This window comes from Balaenoptera ricei, chromosome 4 (genome assembly GCF_028023285.1).
Source record: "Balaenoptera ricei isolate mBalRic1 chromosome 4, mBalRic1.hap2, whole genome shotgun sequence".
NCBI classification, from domain to species: Eukaryota; Metazoa; Chordata; class Mammalia; order Artiodactyla; family Balaenopteridae; genus Balaenoptera; species Balaenoptera ricei.
In genome coordinates, this window is record NC_082642.1 from 130,614,156 (window position 1) to 130,628,935 (window position 14,780).

The 14,780-nt window shown below is 33.8% G+C and overlaps 1 protein-coding gene across 8 annotated transcripts in view; it reads right to left on the reverse strand.

Annotated features, from left to right (window-relative positions):
- Window positions 1-14,780, reverse strand: part of ROBO2 (roundabout guidance receptor 2) — a 572,703-nt gene that overhangs the window by 103,194 nt on the left and 454,729 nt on the right. The gene's annotated exons all lie outside the window — the stretch shown is intronic.

Here is a 14,780-nt window from a genome sequence, read left to right on the forward strand (position 1 = left end):
AAAGGAAAGAAAGTGTGTCAATATAAACTGTTGACAAAGAAAAATATATCAAAGAGAAAATCTGATACTAGGTGGATTGCTCAGTGCCAGACAGAGGCTACAGTTTTTGATTTTTTTTTAAGTATTTCTCAAAACACAATGGGGAAAGAAAAAGAGCACTATATCAAATGTGAGGAAAGAAGTAAATGTATTCGTAGACACATTTTAAATGTACACTGTAAACCCTCAGCCCCTATACTTGCATAGGAAAATAGATTTGTAATGATATTCTAAAGTTTTTAAGAAAAAACATGGTTTCCCAATATGGTTCTGTGTTTTGAATGAAGAGAGAAAAAGAAGCATTGCATTACTCAAATATCTCCTTCCTGTGAAATCAATCTACTAACAAACATTAATTGTTCTTGTAATATTTGCAAGACAGTGTACTGGGCACAGGGATACGAGAAGGAAAAAAATATGATACCTATTCTCAAACTGCTGATATTCTAGACCAGAGGAGTTGAAGTGTTGAAAATATCAAAGAACTGAAGAGATGGGAATTACATACAAAGATAACTAACAATATAAAGAAACATATGAAAGTGGTTGATTCTATTTAATTCATTTCATTTAGATCAATGAGCATTTGGCAATTACTATGTTCCCCTACTGGGCACTAAAGATACACAGACAAAATCATCTACCCTGCAGCCATGAAGGTACTCATAGTCTAAGAGAAAATACAGAACATGATCATGATGACAACAACAACAGCGAAATTAAAACAACAATTCTCTAAGGCTGTGGTAAGTTCAATGATAGAGGTGCTCTCAGAGCACAGAGGAGAAGCACTTAAATTATAGTACACATCATAAGTGTGATAGGACTTCAGGAGAGAGGGATCCCTTTGTGTTACGGTAGCTGTGAAAGGCTTTATGCAGGAGGTGGACATTATGGAGACTTGGAGGAAGGGGTGGCATTTAGAGAAGTGGAGAAGTGAACATATTCCAAGCAAGGAGCTAACTGAGCAAAGTGTAAGAAGCAAGAACACATCTAGCATACAGTGTGTAATCCCAAAGGAATGGCAAGTCCCCACTGTATAAACAGCATTGGCTACAAAAGATAGATTTGTATCCAGTCTAAGAATGGCCTGAGAAGACAAACTGAGGATTTTATTCTGACTCTTTCTAAGCTGAGGAGTGATAAATGTAAAGCAAAAATTTTGGAAGCTTTAACCCTCTAATGAATGTAGTATATAGATTGTGAGCGAGACAGATCAGTGAATAAAGTAGGCAGTCTGACTGAAGGCCAGTAAAATGGTGTAGGCAAAAATAATGAGACCTAGGTACAAGGAACTCCAGTAGAAAATAAAGAGATGGGGTAAAAATGCTAAGGAAGTTCAGATTTAAATTTGGGGCTAATTATACAGAGAAAGAAGAAAGTGAAAAACAGCAGACTGTGTAACTGGACGTTTTCACAAGGACATCTTCTTCATACTAAAATCCACTCCTGTTGAAGGGAAAACAGCATGTTTATTCTATGACTTTTCTAATCATCTGTTTCCAGTGTAACTCCTGGCTTATACTAGAAAACTTAAGACCAAGAAAAAAACTTTAAAATGAACTCGAATTTTTAGAACCCAGTGTTCATGGCCACAGTCCTAAAATTTGAGCGCTGAAGAATTTTAACAGCAAGCATCATTCGGTAAAGTCCTTTACCCAGAATTCTTTCAGTCCTTTAGGAGTACATAACTGTAGGTCCAAGAACGGAGTAAATGTAGGGATCCTCAAACATGCAACCAGTTACTCATCCTTACAAGAGTGCTAGCATAGAAACAGCAGCAGCATTTTTTCAAAAAACTCAAGAGATTTGTAGTGGCTTATTTTTTGGTGTCCTATTATCCTGCCTCCTAATTCAACACATTCAACACACACCTCAGAGACAGAAGGAATAAATCTACTAAGTGAAATTTTCTTCTACAGCTATAGATAATAGAAGATTCAGTTTAAAAGGATGAAGAACCCAGATTTATGGATCTATTTGAACAGGACGTGATTTATGTTGCCCTGTATTTTTAGGAGATTACTTACTTCTTATGATCTTCTTGTTATTTCTACACAATTCCACTGAATCAGCAGATACATTGATTTTTGTTCCATTTTTTCTAATACGAATGATAGTTTAAATCAACATTACAAAATTACTTTAGGTACAACTCTTAAAACACTGCAGTGTCCATTTTTCAATAGAGATGTGAAACCACCGATAGTTATACCTCAAAATACTTAAGATTGGTCTCTATCATCTGTAATACCTAAGAAAAATTATATACATTAAAAAAATTTAAAGATCAATGTATATTTCTTTACTTCTTAGTAATTCTATGAAAAAAAGTTTACTGCCAACATGGACACTAAGTAAGAAGTACTGAGTAACTTAGCTTGTACCTCATTATCAAAAATAAAAACTAAAATAAAAGTCAATATAGTAAAAATCAGTTAACAGTCTTTGATGAAAATCACATACACAGCTTATTAGTTCATCTGTATTGCTTTGGACCAGAAAGAATTTGAATTGGCTCTCATAACTAGCTAGTAAAATTAGTTAGTAAAAATTTAGAGCCCCATATGAACCATAAAATCCTTCTTTATATAATTTTAAAAATGTAATAACTGAGAATACACATGATTAAAATCATCAGATGAAACATCAAATGAAAGCAATGAAAACATATTTTATAGTTTTAAGCATATTATGCTAACTCTGTTTATCTATCATCTATCTATCTCAGTAAAATTACCATTTGTACTTTAAATATTAAACTATAAACTTCTTAAATTTGATTTTTCAAGCTTTCAAAAACCTTTGGATAGATGAGCGATTTTGTAAAATGCTTTGGAATCCAGATCCTACAATTTTAACACAGCTGCTAAAACATAACCCCCAAAATAAGGACTGGCGAATAACCACATCTATCAATCCACTTTCTGAAAAAGATATGATTCATCTATTTACTCGTTCAAAAATGTATTGACTGGCTACAAACTATGATACATTCTGCTTGGTACAGGAGATAGAAAACAGAATAAAAAATTGTTCATAGCCTATGGCAGAGACTTCCTATTAAATGAATAAATAAAAACAAATACAGCAGAATATGATTTGTATAATAATAGAAATATGCAGGGGGCATCAGGGGAAAAAGTGTGGAAGTGCACAAACTAGATCAAGTAACTGCTGAGGAAAAAAGAGGAAAGATGCCAGGAGATGGCTATGTTTGAATTGTGCTTTGAAGCACAAGTAAGAGTTCATGAGATGGAGAGGACTCAGGTCACCTGGGACAGAGAGAGGCAGACACAGGCAGAGACCTGTGGAAGCAGATGTGCTGGGAGGATATAAATGATTTTAAAAATAAAATCAGGGATGCAGAAGTGACATAGGTAGGGTGAGATAATTTATGCTAAAGGAGCTTAAATTTTGCCCTAGAAAGTATGGAGATCTTTTCACAGATGCTTATGCAAGAAAGATATAATAAGGTTGTGTTCTAGAAAGAATGCTCTTCCTAAAAGAGAAAAGGCAGATATGAGGCTGAAAAATCTTAGCAAGTTGGGACAGCAAATCCAGTTGAGAATTGCTATATTCATAGTAGCACCTAAATATAATATTTTATAAGAATTCTTAAAGGACAAAGAAATTCTGCAATATCACAGTGCAATATTTACCACTGATGATACAATCTAAAAGACCAGGATATCAAAGTTTCTTGAGTTTTTACTCAGTAATGAAGTTTTAAAGACTAGTAACGAAATGCTATCAGCATTTGTGTTATTCATGCTATGAAATATCCTTTCATGTGATGTTTATATATACTGTACTTTTATTCCAAGTTATTATAAATACACTGTATTTCTAATGTACCAAATTGCTTCTTGTCACCCAAAATTAAATCACATTGATCTTGCTGAAACTAGAATCACCTTTTCATTTTTAAAATTAAAAAATAAAGATATTAAAGCATTTAACAAAGCAAAAGATTTTAAAAGTATTCAAGTCTCTGAAAATGTACATTTTTTCTTATTGTCATCTGAAGTTGAGCCACCAAAACCAACTGCATCAATCACTTTTACTTATGTAGACTCTCCTTCTCTGCCCAAGACCTATACTGTAATCTTCTGTGAAGGGATATCAGCTGAAGGAATTTATTTTTGAGGTTTTAAAATGAAAAACTGCATCAATAATTCTTCTGATAACACTTCACAGTTTCAGTATTTCTGCCAGGTGGCAGTGAAAATGGTTTGAAAAGACAGTACTTGGCCGATGGCACCAATGGGAGGGAGTAGGCAGAGAGGTGGCATTTTATCAACACAGCACGATAGCACAAAGTGTGCTATACACAAAATGGATTTTCTATGATGGCTCTCATTAAATATGAAAAAACACAACTAGGTCCTCAGGATGACAATCCAAAACACATATTTAAACCCAATGTGAATTAAAGAGTTTGAGTTATAAACTCCAGAAGAATATGCTAGTTATAGAAATGGCAATTCTCATATATTTCTAAGACAGAAGACTACAAAATACATATTTTTTATGTCTTCTCTAAAACCTGAAGCATTAGACAAATCTCTTGTAACTATGATGTAACGACCGACTTGCTTAACCTATTAAGGGATGATACTTTATTGCTTCAGCTATAACAAGAAATGAAATGAAGAAAACAGAGTGGCACAATTCAATGTTCAATTACACATATACTAGTTAAAAACAATAGCTCCTTAAGAAAAGTACCTAGTGTGATTTCCAGAGGACTAGACCCAGATATAAAAAGGTCAATTAAGATTAGAGGTCTGTCTCAATGGTGAAAAACTGAAACCATTTCCTCTAAGATCAGGAACAAGACAAGGTTGCCCACTCTTACCACTATTATTCAACATAGTTTTGGAAGTTTTAGCCACAGCAATCAGAGAAGAAAAACAAATAAAAGGAATCCAAATTGGAAAAGAAGAAGTAAAACTGTCACTGTTCGAAGATGACATGATACTGTACAGAGAGAATCCTAAAGATGCTACCAGAAAACTACTAGAGCTAATCAATGAATTTGGTAGAGTAGCAGGATACAAAATTAATGCACAGAAATCTCTTGCATTCCTATACACTAATGATGAAAAACCTGAAAGAGAAATTAAGGAAACACTCCCATTTACCGCTGCAACAAAAAGAGTAAAATACCTAGGAATAAACCTACCTAAGGAGACAAAAGACCTGTATGCAGAAAACTATAAGACACTGATGAAAGAAATTAAAGATGATATAAACAGATGGAGAGATATACCATGTTCTTGGATTGGAAGAATCAACATTGTGAAAATGACTATACTATAGGATTCAGTGCAATCCTTATCAAACTACCAATGGCATTTTTCACAGAACTAGAACAAAAAATTGCACAATTTGTATGGAAACACAAAAGACCCCAAATAGCCAAAGCAATCTTGAGAAAGAAAAACGGAGCTGGAGGAACCAGGCTCCCTGACTTCAGACTAAACTACAAAGCTACAGTAATCAGTATGGTACTGGCACAAAAACAGAAATATAGATCAATGGAACAGTATAGAAAGCCCAGAGATAAACCCACGCACATATGGTCACCTTATCTTTGATAAAGGAGGCAAGAGTATACAATGGAGAAAAGACAGCCTCTTCAATAAGTGGTGCTGGGAAAACTGGACAGCTACATGTAAAAGAATGAAATTAGAACACTTCCTAACACCATACACACAAAAAAACTCATAATGGATTAAAGACCTAAATGTAAGGCCAGACACTATCAAACTCTTAGAGGAAAACATAGGCAGAACACTCTATGACATAAATCACAGCAAGATCCTTTTTGACCCACCTCCTAGAGAAATGGAAATAAAAGCAAAAATAAACAAATGCGACCCAATGAAACTTAAATGCTTTTGCACAGCAAAGGAAACCATAAACAAGACGAAAAGACAACCCTCAGAATGGGAGAAAATATTTCCAAATGAAGCAACTGACAAAGGATTAATCTCCAAAATTTACAAGCAGCTCACTCAGCTCAATATCAAAAAAGGAAACAACCCAATCCAAAAATGGGCAGAAGACCTAAATAGACATTTCTCCAAAGAAGATATACAGATTGCCAACAAACACATGAAAGGATGCTCAACATCACTAATCATTAGAGAAATGCAAATCAAAGCTACAATGAGGTATCACCTCACACCAGTCAGAATGGCCATCATCAAAAAATCTACAGACAATAAATGCTGGAGAGGGTGTGGAGAAAAAGGAATCCTCTTGCACTGTTGGTGGGAATGTAAATTGATACAGCCACTATGGAGAACAGTATGGAGGTTCCTTAAAAAACTAAAAATAGAACTACCATACAACCCAGCAATCCCACTATTGGGCATATACCCTGAGAAAACCATAATTCAAAAAGAGTCATGTACCACAGTGTTCATTGCAGCACTATTTACAATAGCCAGGACATGGAAGCAACCTAAGTGTCCATCAACAGATGAATGGATAAAGAAGATGTGGAACGTATATGCAATGGAATATTACTCAGCCATAAAAAGAAATGAAATTGAGTTATTTGTAGTGAGGTGGATGGAGTTAGAGTCTGTCATACAGAGTGAAGTCAGAAAGAGTAAAACAAATACCGTATGCTAAGAGATATATATGGAATCTAAAAAAAAAAAAAAAAAAAAAAAAGTGGTTCTGATGAACCTAGGGGCAGGACAGGAATAAAGACACAGATGTAGAGAATGGACTTGAGGACACAGGGAGGGGGAAGAGTAAGCTGAGACGAAGTGAGAGTAACATTGACATATATACACTACCAAATGTAAAATGGATAGCTGGTGGGAAGCAGCTGCATGGCACAGGGAGATCAGCTCATTGCTTTGCGACCACCTAGAGGGGTGGCATAAGGAGGGTGGGAGGGAGACGCAAGAGGGAGGGGATATGGGGATATATGTATACATATAGCTGATTCACTTTGTTATACAGCAGCAACTAACACAACATTGTAAAGCAATTATACCCCAATAAAGATGTTAAAAAAAAATTAAGGAAATTTTATCAAGAAACTAAATATAAGACCTAATAAAATAAAAGGTCTTAGAAGAAGACACAGGAAAAAAAAAAAAAAGATTAGAGGTCTGGTACTGTTCACCCAAAACTGTGTTTTTGAGAATTTAAATACAATGCGCAGTAAATTAGATTTGATTTCTGCTAAGTTATGCTTTGATACTGCATTCAGCCCAAGCTGGCTTCAATCAAAGTCACACTACAGCTCTGTTACGCTAATGCCCGCTGCCATGAGTGAGTGGGTGATATGGAAATCAGATGGCTGAACACGAGTAGGAAGCATAGGCCTTGTGTGAGGTGGGCTTGGAGATGTGGGATGGGGAACCCTAAAGGTTATCACATCATGTTCAGAGTTGTTTTTACAGGAAAATATGACTTTCCATGGCAGACATGAACATGGAGACAGTCATGAAGAATTTGCATACATTAATATGTGATAGAGTGGTTATAGGCACACCCAGCAGCTCTTCCTTTGGGTACAATTTTGCACCTGAGTGAATAAGCTTCTTCTTCTGTAACAATAAACATTATGAACTTTGTATCCTAAACTCAAGTATAAAATTTTTTTCTATTTAATATTGTTTGCTTGTTAAATTATAATATATTCTATAAGCATATTTGAAACAGACATTCTTCCATCATTTGCTTGTTTTAAAGATATGCAAGTTGAAAACTGCTTAATACAACAACAATAATTAAAATTAATTGAGTGCTTATTAAGTGCCAGGAGGTGTGTTAAACCATCCAGAGGCATTATCTCATTTAATATCCAAAGAGCCCTATGTCTTAACTTCTATCATTATGATGTAAAGACCAGAAAATTGAATCTCATGAAGGCTTTTAAAGATTAAATCAATAGATAGGAAGAAGGACTTGACTTCTGATCTATCTGATATAGTTGGAACTCTTAAACACATATGGTTTACTTCAAACCATATGACTAACTGAGAATCTGTCATGTCTATTACCAAACTGAAGGGTAAGAATGATATGCTATAATTTCCAATATGGTATAATGTTGTTAAAATCATAACATGTTTTTCCTAAATAATTGCTTTTATTGTTAAAGTACATAAAACCTATAATCTTGCTCTTTCTGCGCCACCTGTAAGTACAACCTTTCTTTTTTTTTTTTTTTTTTCAGTTAAAGAAGGTCCTTTTTATTTTTGCAATGTCATTCCATACAAAAGCAATAGAAACGTAACAGTCCTAACAAGAAGTTTACAATTGAATATTTGAACAGAAAATCTGTACACATTATCATTTACAGCAATTTTACATGGTAAATTAACTGACTATAAAAAAAATGTTCTTTCTAAATCCTTCTGCTGTCTTAACTCTTGGAGTAGTATAGGTAAAAGGGCTACTAAGTGCTATTTACAAGTACCAAATTAAGACTGTATAACTTACATAAACCCCATTAACCTACCAGCTAGTACAACCTTTCTTAAGTATACTTATTTCAAGTGATTCTTTATTCAAAAACCTACAGTGCTTTTTCTATTGCTTGCCATTGCAATGCTTGCAAATCATTCTCCTCTGTGTAGCATTTTGTCTTCCATCAGTTGGCCCAGGGTTTTACCATCCTGATGCTCACCTGTCCCTAAACTAGCTCCAACATTTCAGCAGACCAGTCTACTTTCAATCACTTGCATGCGTATTTGCTTGTTCTAGTGGTTAATCCATCTTGATATCTATTATCCTTTGATCCACCTTGTCGACAACGGTTAACCTGAACACACTCTAATCTTGTACTTTTGTTGTGTTCTTCCCACTTAAGGTACTTGCCCTTGCTTGTATTGTCTTGTTTCTCTATTTGTTCCCCCTGTGTGCCTTGATTCTTCTGTTCCATTGTAAACCTTTAGTGGTATGGTGTGCTTTCTACTATTTTGCAATGAAATGGTATCTTTATTTGGCCTGGAAAATCTCCAAATAGTGAACACTAAATAAAATTCTTGATTTAAAGCAGATACTCTCGTTTTTTTCCATCTCATCATACTAAAGAATATGATGCATTCTTACCAGTGACAGTAACTCACTATTATAGTAATTTGGGTGGGGAGAAGTCAAAGAAAATATGTTTGCAAAATTTTCCTAACTGATTCTTATATGCCCCTCTGTAAAGAATGCCCAATACACCAAATGAAAATCTATAACTTAAAGACTATAAATGAGCAGCCAACCACCCCAGAGTGACAAAAACAACATAAAAATGTTTACCAATTCTAAAAGTTCCTGCAAAAAAAATTAGTTAATAGGCTTAGCCTCAGCAACAAGAAATAGCAAAAATTCATTTCATTAACATGAAATGTAGAGCAGGAGCAAGAGATGAATGCTTACTCAGTAATCAGAACAGGCTGGCTTCTAATTGATAAATGATTGTTTCTTCAACTTATTTAATTCTATTGAATTTTTACTATTTAACACTTCACTTGATTTCAAAAGAATTTCTGTTAATAATACTGAAAATGCATAATGTCATAAAAATATTTGATTTGAAACTTATTAACACATAATCCATTTCAGAGGAAGTAATGAATTTATAATGAAAAATATAACTTAGGGATATAGGATTTAAAATGATCATTTTTATAAACCCCACTTAATCACATTTTGTTCATTTGTCACTATTTTTCAGGAATATAAACGATCAAATTGTTAAATTACCTACCTTTCCAATTAATCATTTTCTTACTGAGTCCATGGCAATAACTCTTCTGGATGAGTGCTGTGATTTCTAGCCAGTACCTTACTTCTAACTAATATTAAAAATTCTTATTCCATAACAAAAACCAACATCTATACCTTTTTTCAACAATAATCTAATAATCTCTCTCTCAATATATATGTTTTATATATATACATATATATATATATATATGCTTTCTTAATGTCAAAATGAAAAAGTAAAACTACTGAATAGTCTGTTGTTCTCATAAATATGGAAAGTATAGTGGTCAAAAAAATAAAATGACTGAAATGAATCAAAATCTTTAGATTCTTCATCTATTTAGATTTCATATTCTACTCTCCACCTATGAGAGCCCTCGCATGTACAAACTGCATTCAATCCTTGTATGAGTAAAGACGTGTTCCAATTTTGCAGCTATACTCTTTATATTTTTTAACCACTGCTGTGGAATTTATTGACTGTGGGAAGACTAATTTTTGAAGGTTCATATAATATTGAAAACTAAAAGTAACTCATGGTTGTTCAAAATCGGATGACTAAAGTAGGCCATGAAGCTAGTCAAAAGTATTATATAGTATAACTATAAAATAATGTAAGTGGCCTTCTCAACTGACATTTATAATAACTGGGAAAGCAATTCCAAAGAGGGTCAAAGGTACTGAGTTTTGGTGAAAATGTGACATACAAACAAAAAAGTATGTGTATGTTTTGTGATAGTGATTAAAACCATGTTCTTTAATGTATAGTCACAGATAATATGCTTCTCCTTGAAAATGAGCAATGTAAATATAAGAAATGAAATAATTCTACAATTATCTAGAATAAATAGAATGCCTTTGAAAAGGATAAACTCATTTGGTTCAAAATACCCTGCACATTTAGATCTCACTGCAAGCATATAAAAACAGTGTTATAATAAACAGCTCCACCACATAGCCAACGTTTTTTAAATTTTTGAATTTTATTTTATTTATTTTTTATACAGCAGGTTCTTATTAGTTATCTATTTTATACATATTAGTGTATACATGTCAATCCCAATCTCCCAATTCATCACATAGCCATATTTGACCTTAATTTTTTTAAGGCAACATATTACTGGAAAAAATAATAAATAAATAAATAAAATTCTTATTATTTAATAATAATAAATTATTAAATAAATATAAAAATAATAATTTATTATTATAAATTTGTACTAGAAATGAATTCAGATGTTTGTTGGCACTTTAACTCATAATAGCATTTAATTATTTTAAGCAAACATTTACTGGTTTTATATGGTGTCAGGGTCTGAGGGTACTAAAATCTCTGTTCTCTGGAACTTACCGCCTACCAGAGGAAACTCACATGCAAACAATCAATCATGACACAACATGATGAACATGGTAATTGCTGTAATACAGGATGTCCCACCATTACGAGAGTAACTTGACTCAGTCTGTCTCCAACAGTTGGGGAAAGCATTGAAAGAGAAAAAGAGAGAGCGAGAGAGAGATTTGTTCTTTTGAGATTAAGTAAGTAAGAAAGGAAGGGTGTGAGGTTGTTCCTCACAGAGGGAAAAATACATGCATTATGTTAGAGATAGAAGTTTTCCAGACTGCACCAATGCACCATTACCATCACCTGGCTTCACTGACACCTTTAGAAAAGCAGGTAAGTCTGTTTGTTAAACTGAAGGATTATATTGGTGGAACCATGTATTTTTCTGTGTAAAATGGTCTTTACTGGCTTTAGCAAGTCCAACTTAATCCTCTAATGGTATTAAATATTTCTATATTGTAATAAATGAAATAGCTAACTCATAAAGTATCTAAGTTGGATATGTTTACAGATCATTTTAGATTTTATTATATTTCAGATTTGCACTTAAATTATAGGCAAGTACAGAAAATCATGTAACTATAGGAAATCATTCTGAAATCTAACATGCAAATTTCGTAAACTTTTGAATTCTACAAGTTACAAATTAAGAAAAAAATTAAATTTAAACAAATTCTGAATTGTAAATCACATTTTCCCATATTATACTGTCCTTCACCAATCTAGCTTTGCTTCTCTACTTTGCTTTCCGAACTAAAATACTGAGTAGGAAATAAAATAATAAAATTTTGTTTTCTTTAAGGGACTGTTAATTTTCAAGGAAAATACTATTAATTTAAAAACTAATGAATCATTAAATGAGGCAATATTTACATTATTTTTGAAAAAGATCTCATTTTCACCAGCAGAAGAAAAGTAGTTCAAGTAGTGGTGAAAAAAACCCTCTCCAGATACTAACTGGGAAAACTAGAGTTCTCAGTATTGTGGGTAGAAGAGGTTGTAAGTGTGGAGGTGAGGAGGGAAAACTATAGCTTAAAAATGGCTCTTCATGTAAATGGTGAGACAAGACATCCATTTTCACTCACTTAACCTGTCAACTTGCCAGAACTGTCATGTCAGCACTCTAGCTAAACCACAAAGGCTGATCACATCCCATTATCTCATTTTTTTAGAAAAAGACTGCATGAAGATGCCAATCAGAAAAAAAAAGGGGGGAAAGTTGCAAGCAAGGAACAAATGTACTGAAGCTGAAGGGCTGCTTAGTTAACGGAATTTTAATATGCAACTGCAATGTTTCTTAATAACATTAATTACACGCTTAGTAAGGCACCATCCTAACTCATTAGTGCCTTCTTTTCTGTTGTGTTTTATCTCCTACTAGCAGAATGGGGACTATATGATTGGCCTGTTACCATTAATGTTGCTTAATCTTTTTATAGCACTATTTAAAACTGCTTGCATAAACATTTTCTAGGCAAGTATTACCTATGTATGCATATGTGTGTATCAATTAACTGCACCAACATTTGGCGTGCCCCTCCCACATGTAAATGTTATGCTAGACCTAGAGGCAGCAGAAAGATAAATACAACAATGTATTTACTGACAAAGAGCTAATAGTTTTGTAGGGGAGATGAAAATAATAGCCTCAGTGAATCTGGGAAGCCATGTTTGCCATAAGAGATTTAAAAAAGCTTTCAGACGTATTTTAACTCAAAATTTAATTTAATTTGGTAGTTTATATATTTTTAATGAATCTAATTATGTACTATTCCTTTGAGTGACATTTAATATGTTTAAATAAGTAGTGCAGTAATTCAAATGTCATGCATATAATATTTAGGTGTAATGCACATCATGATATATATTTTACAGTATATACATATGTAAATAGATATGATGATATCTTTCTGTCACCAAGTTATTATAACTTATAAAAGTGAAAATTTTTACTTTCTAAGAAGGTGTGACTAAAATATTGATGCTATTTCTTTCTGGCAATAGCCAGTGAAATCTCTTAATACTAATCTCATAATACTGTTTCTAGCCAGAATATTTACATTATTGTGATATTTGATATTTATAGTACTTTTAACTACTAAGTTAACAAATTTAGTGTTTATTTTATTTTCATTTGGATAGACCCCAAAATTAATGAGTAATGGAGTAGAGGCTTATTGCTCCACCTTCCTCTATTGAACATAACAAAATAAATGAATAATATGGAAAAACTACCATTGCCTCAAACCACAAATTGTGAAGTACCCCTGCCAAACAAGGTCAAATCTGGAGGAAAATGAGGATGCAAGGTGAGCAACAGCTAGCCCCATCCACAATCCTCTATCAATGCCAATTTCACAAAAATTTTCTGTCAATACTGTGAGAGCCCATTCCATGATCCTTTGATAGAAAGAAAGGAGATCTAGAGTCAAGAAGGAGACTTGGGAAATATGAGACATGACTTTGCAGATAACCAACTAAAATTAAGAAGTCTGGAGAGAAGGTATTGAAGGAAAGAAAAAGCCAAGCCTACTATGGATGGCGAAAATTTAAGGGGGCCCCCATGACCTTCCCTTCATGGAGTTACTCCCATGGTTATGTTATGTTATGTGACAAAAGGGATTCTGCAGATGTAATTAAGGTAACTAATCAGTTGACCTTAAGATAGGTCTTAGGGACCTTAAGATTAGTTTAGGGATCTAACCCAATCACATAAGACCTTTCAGTCAGGGAATTTTCTCTAGCTGATAGCAGACTGGGAAGTGAGAGAGATACAAAGCAAAGCCCCTGAAGGATTCAAGGGATCACTGCTGACTTTGAAGGCTGTGGCAGCCACGTGCAAAGGTTAGCAAGTGAACTGTGAGCAACTTCTGGCTGGCAGCCAACAAGGAAATGGGGACTTCAATCCTACAACCACAAAGCACTCAATACTGCCAATAACCTGCATGAATTCTGAAGTAGATTCTTCTGGAGAGTCTCCAGAGAAGCGCTCAGCCTGATCAACATCTTGATTTAGCCTGTGAGGTGCTAAAAAGAGGACCGAGTTGAGTCTGGTTGGACTTCTGATCTACAGAACCGCGGCCTAAAAAACGGGTGCTGTTTAAGTCGTTCAATTTGTGGTAACGTGTTATGCAGCAGTAGAAAACTGGAATACCTAAAAACCATCTTCATTACAAAGCAGGGAGTATGAAGGAAGATGAAGAGTGTTTCCTATGGAATACAGAGAGCTTGTAACATAAAGTGGTGTGCTGTGTATTACTAGAATCACTAGCTTACCAAGGAGAAAATAGCATATTTTTTGAAAAAATATTCCAGATAAAAGTCCAAGTAGAGGTTACTGAATGACCCTGATACTTTTCACTTTCTCTTCTCCAAACATGTAAACCCTAATTTTCAGCAGTTAACTAGATGATTAATAATCCAATAGGGAATAAAACAGGATCTACATAAAATAAAATAAAGCAAACTGTATATTAACTAATTACTTACTAATTAATGACAGAAAAGAACATAATCAATTAATCAAAGGGAGATAAAGCATTTATATCGCCCAAAAATAACCCAAGGGAACACAGAAATACTTTAGAATAAATAGTTGTCCAAAGTCTAAATAGAATTATGTACAACAGGGCCTCTCTTTAAAAAAGAAACAAACAAA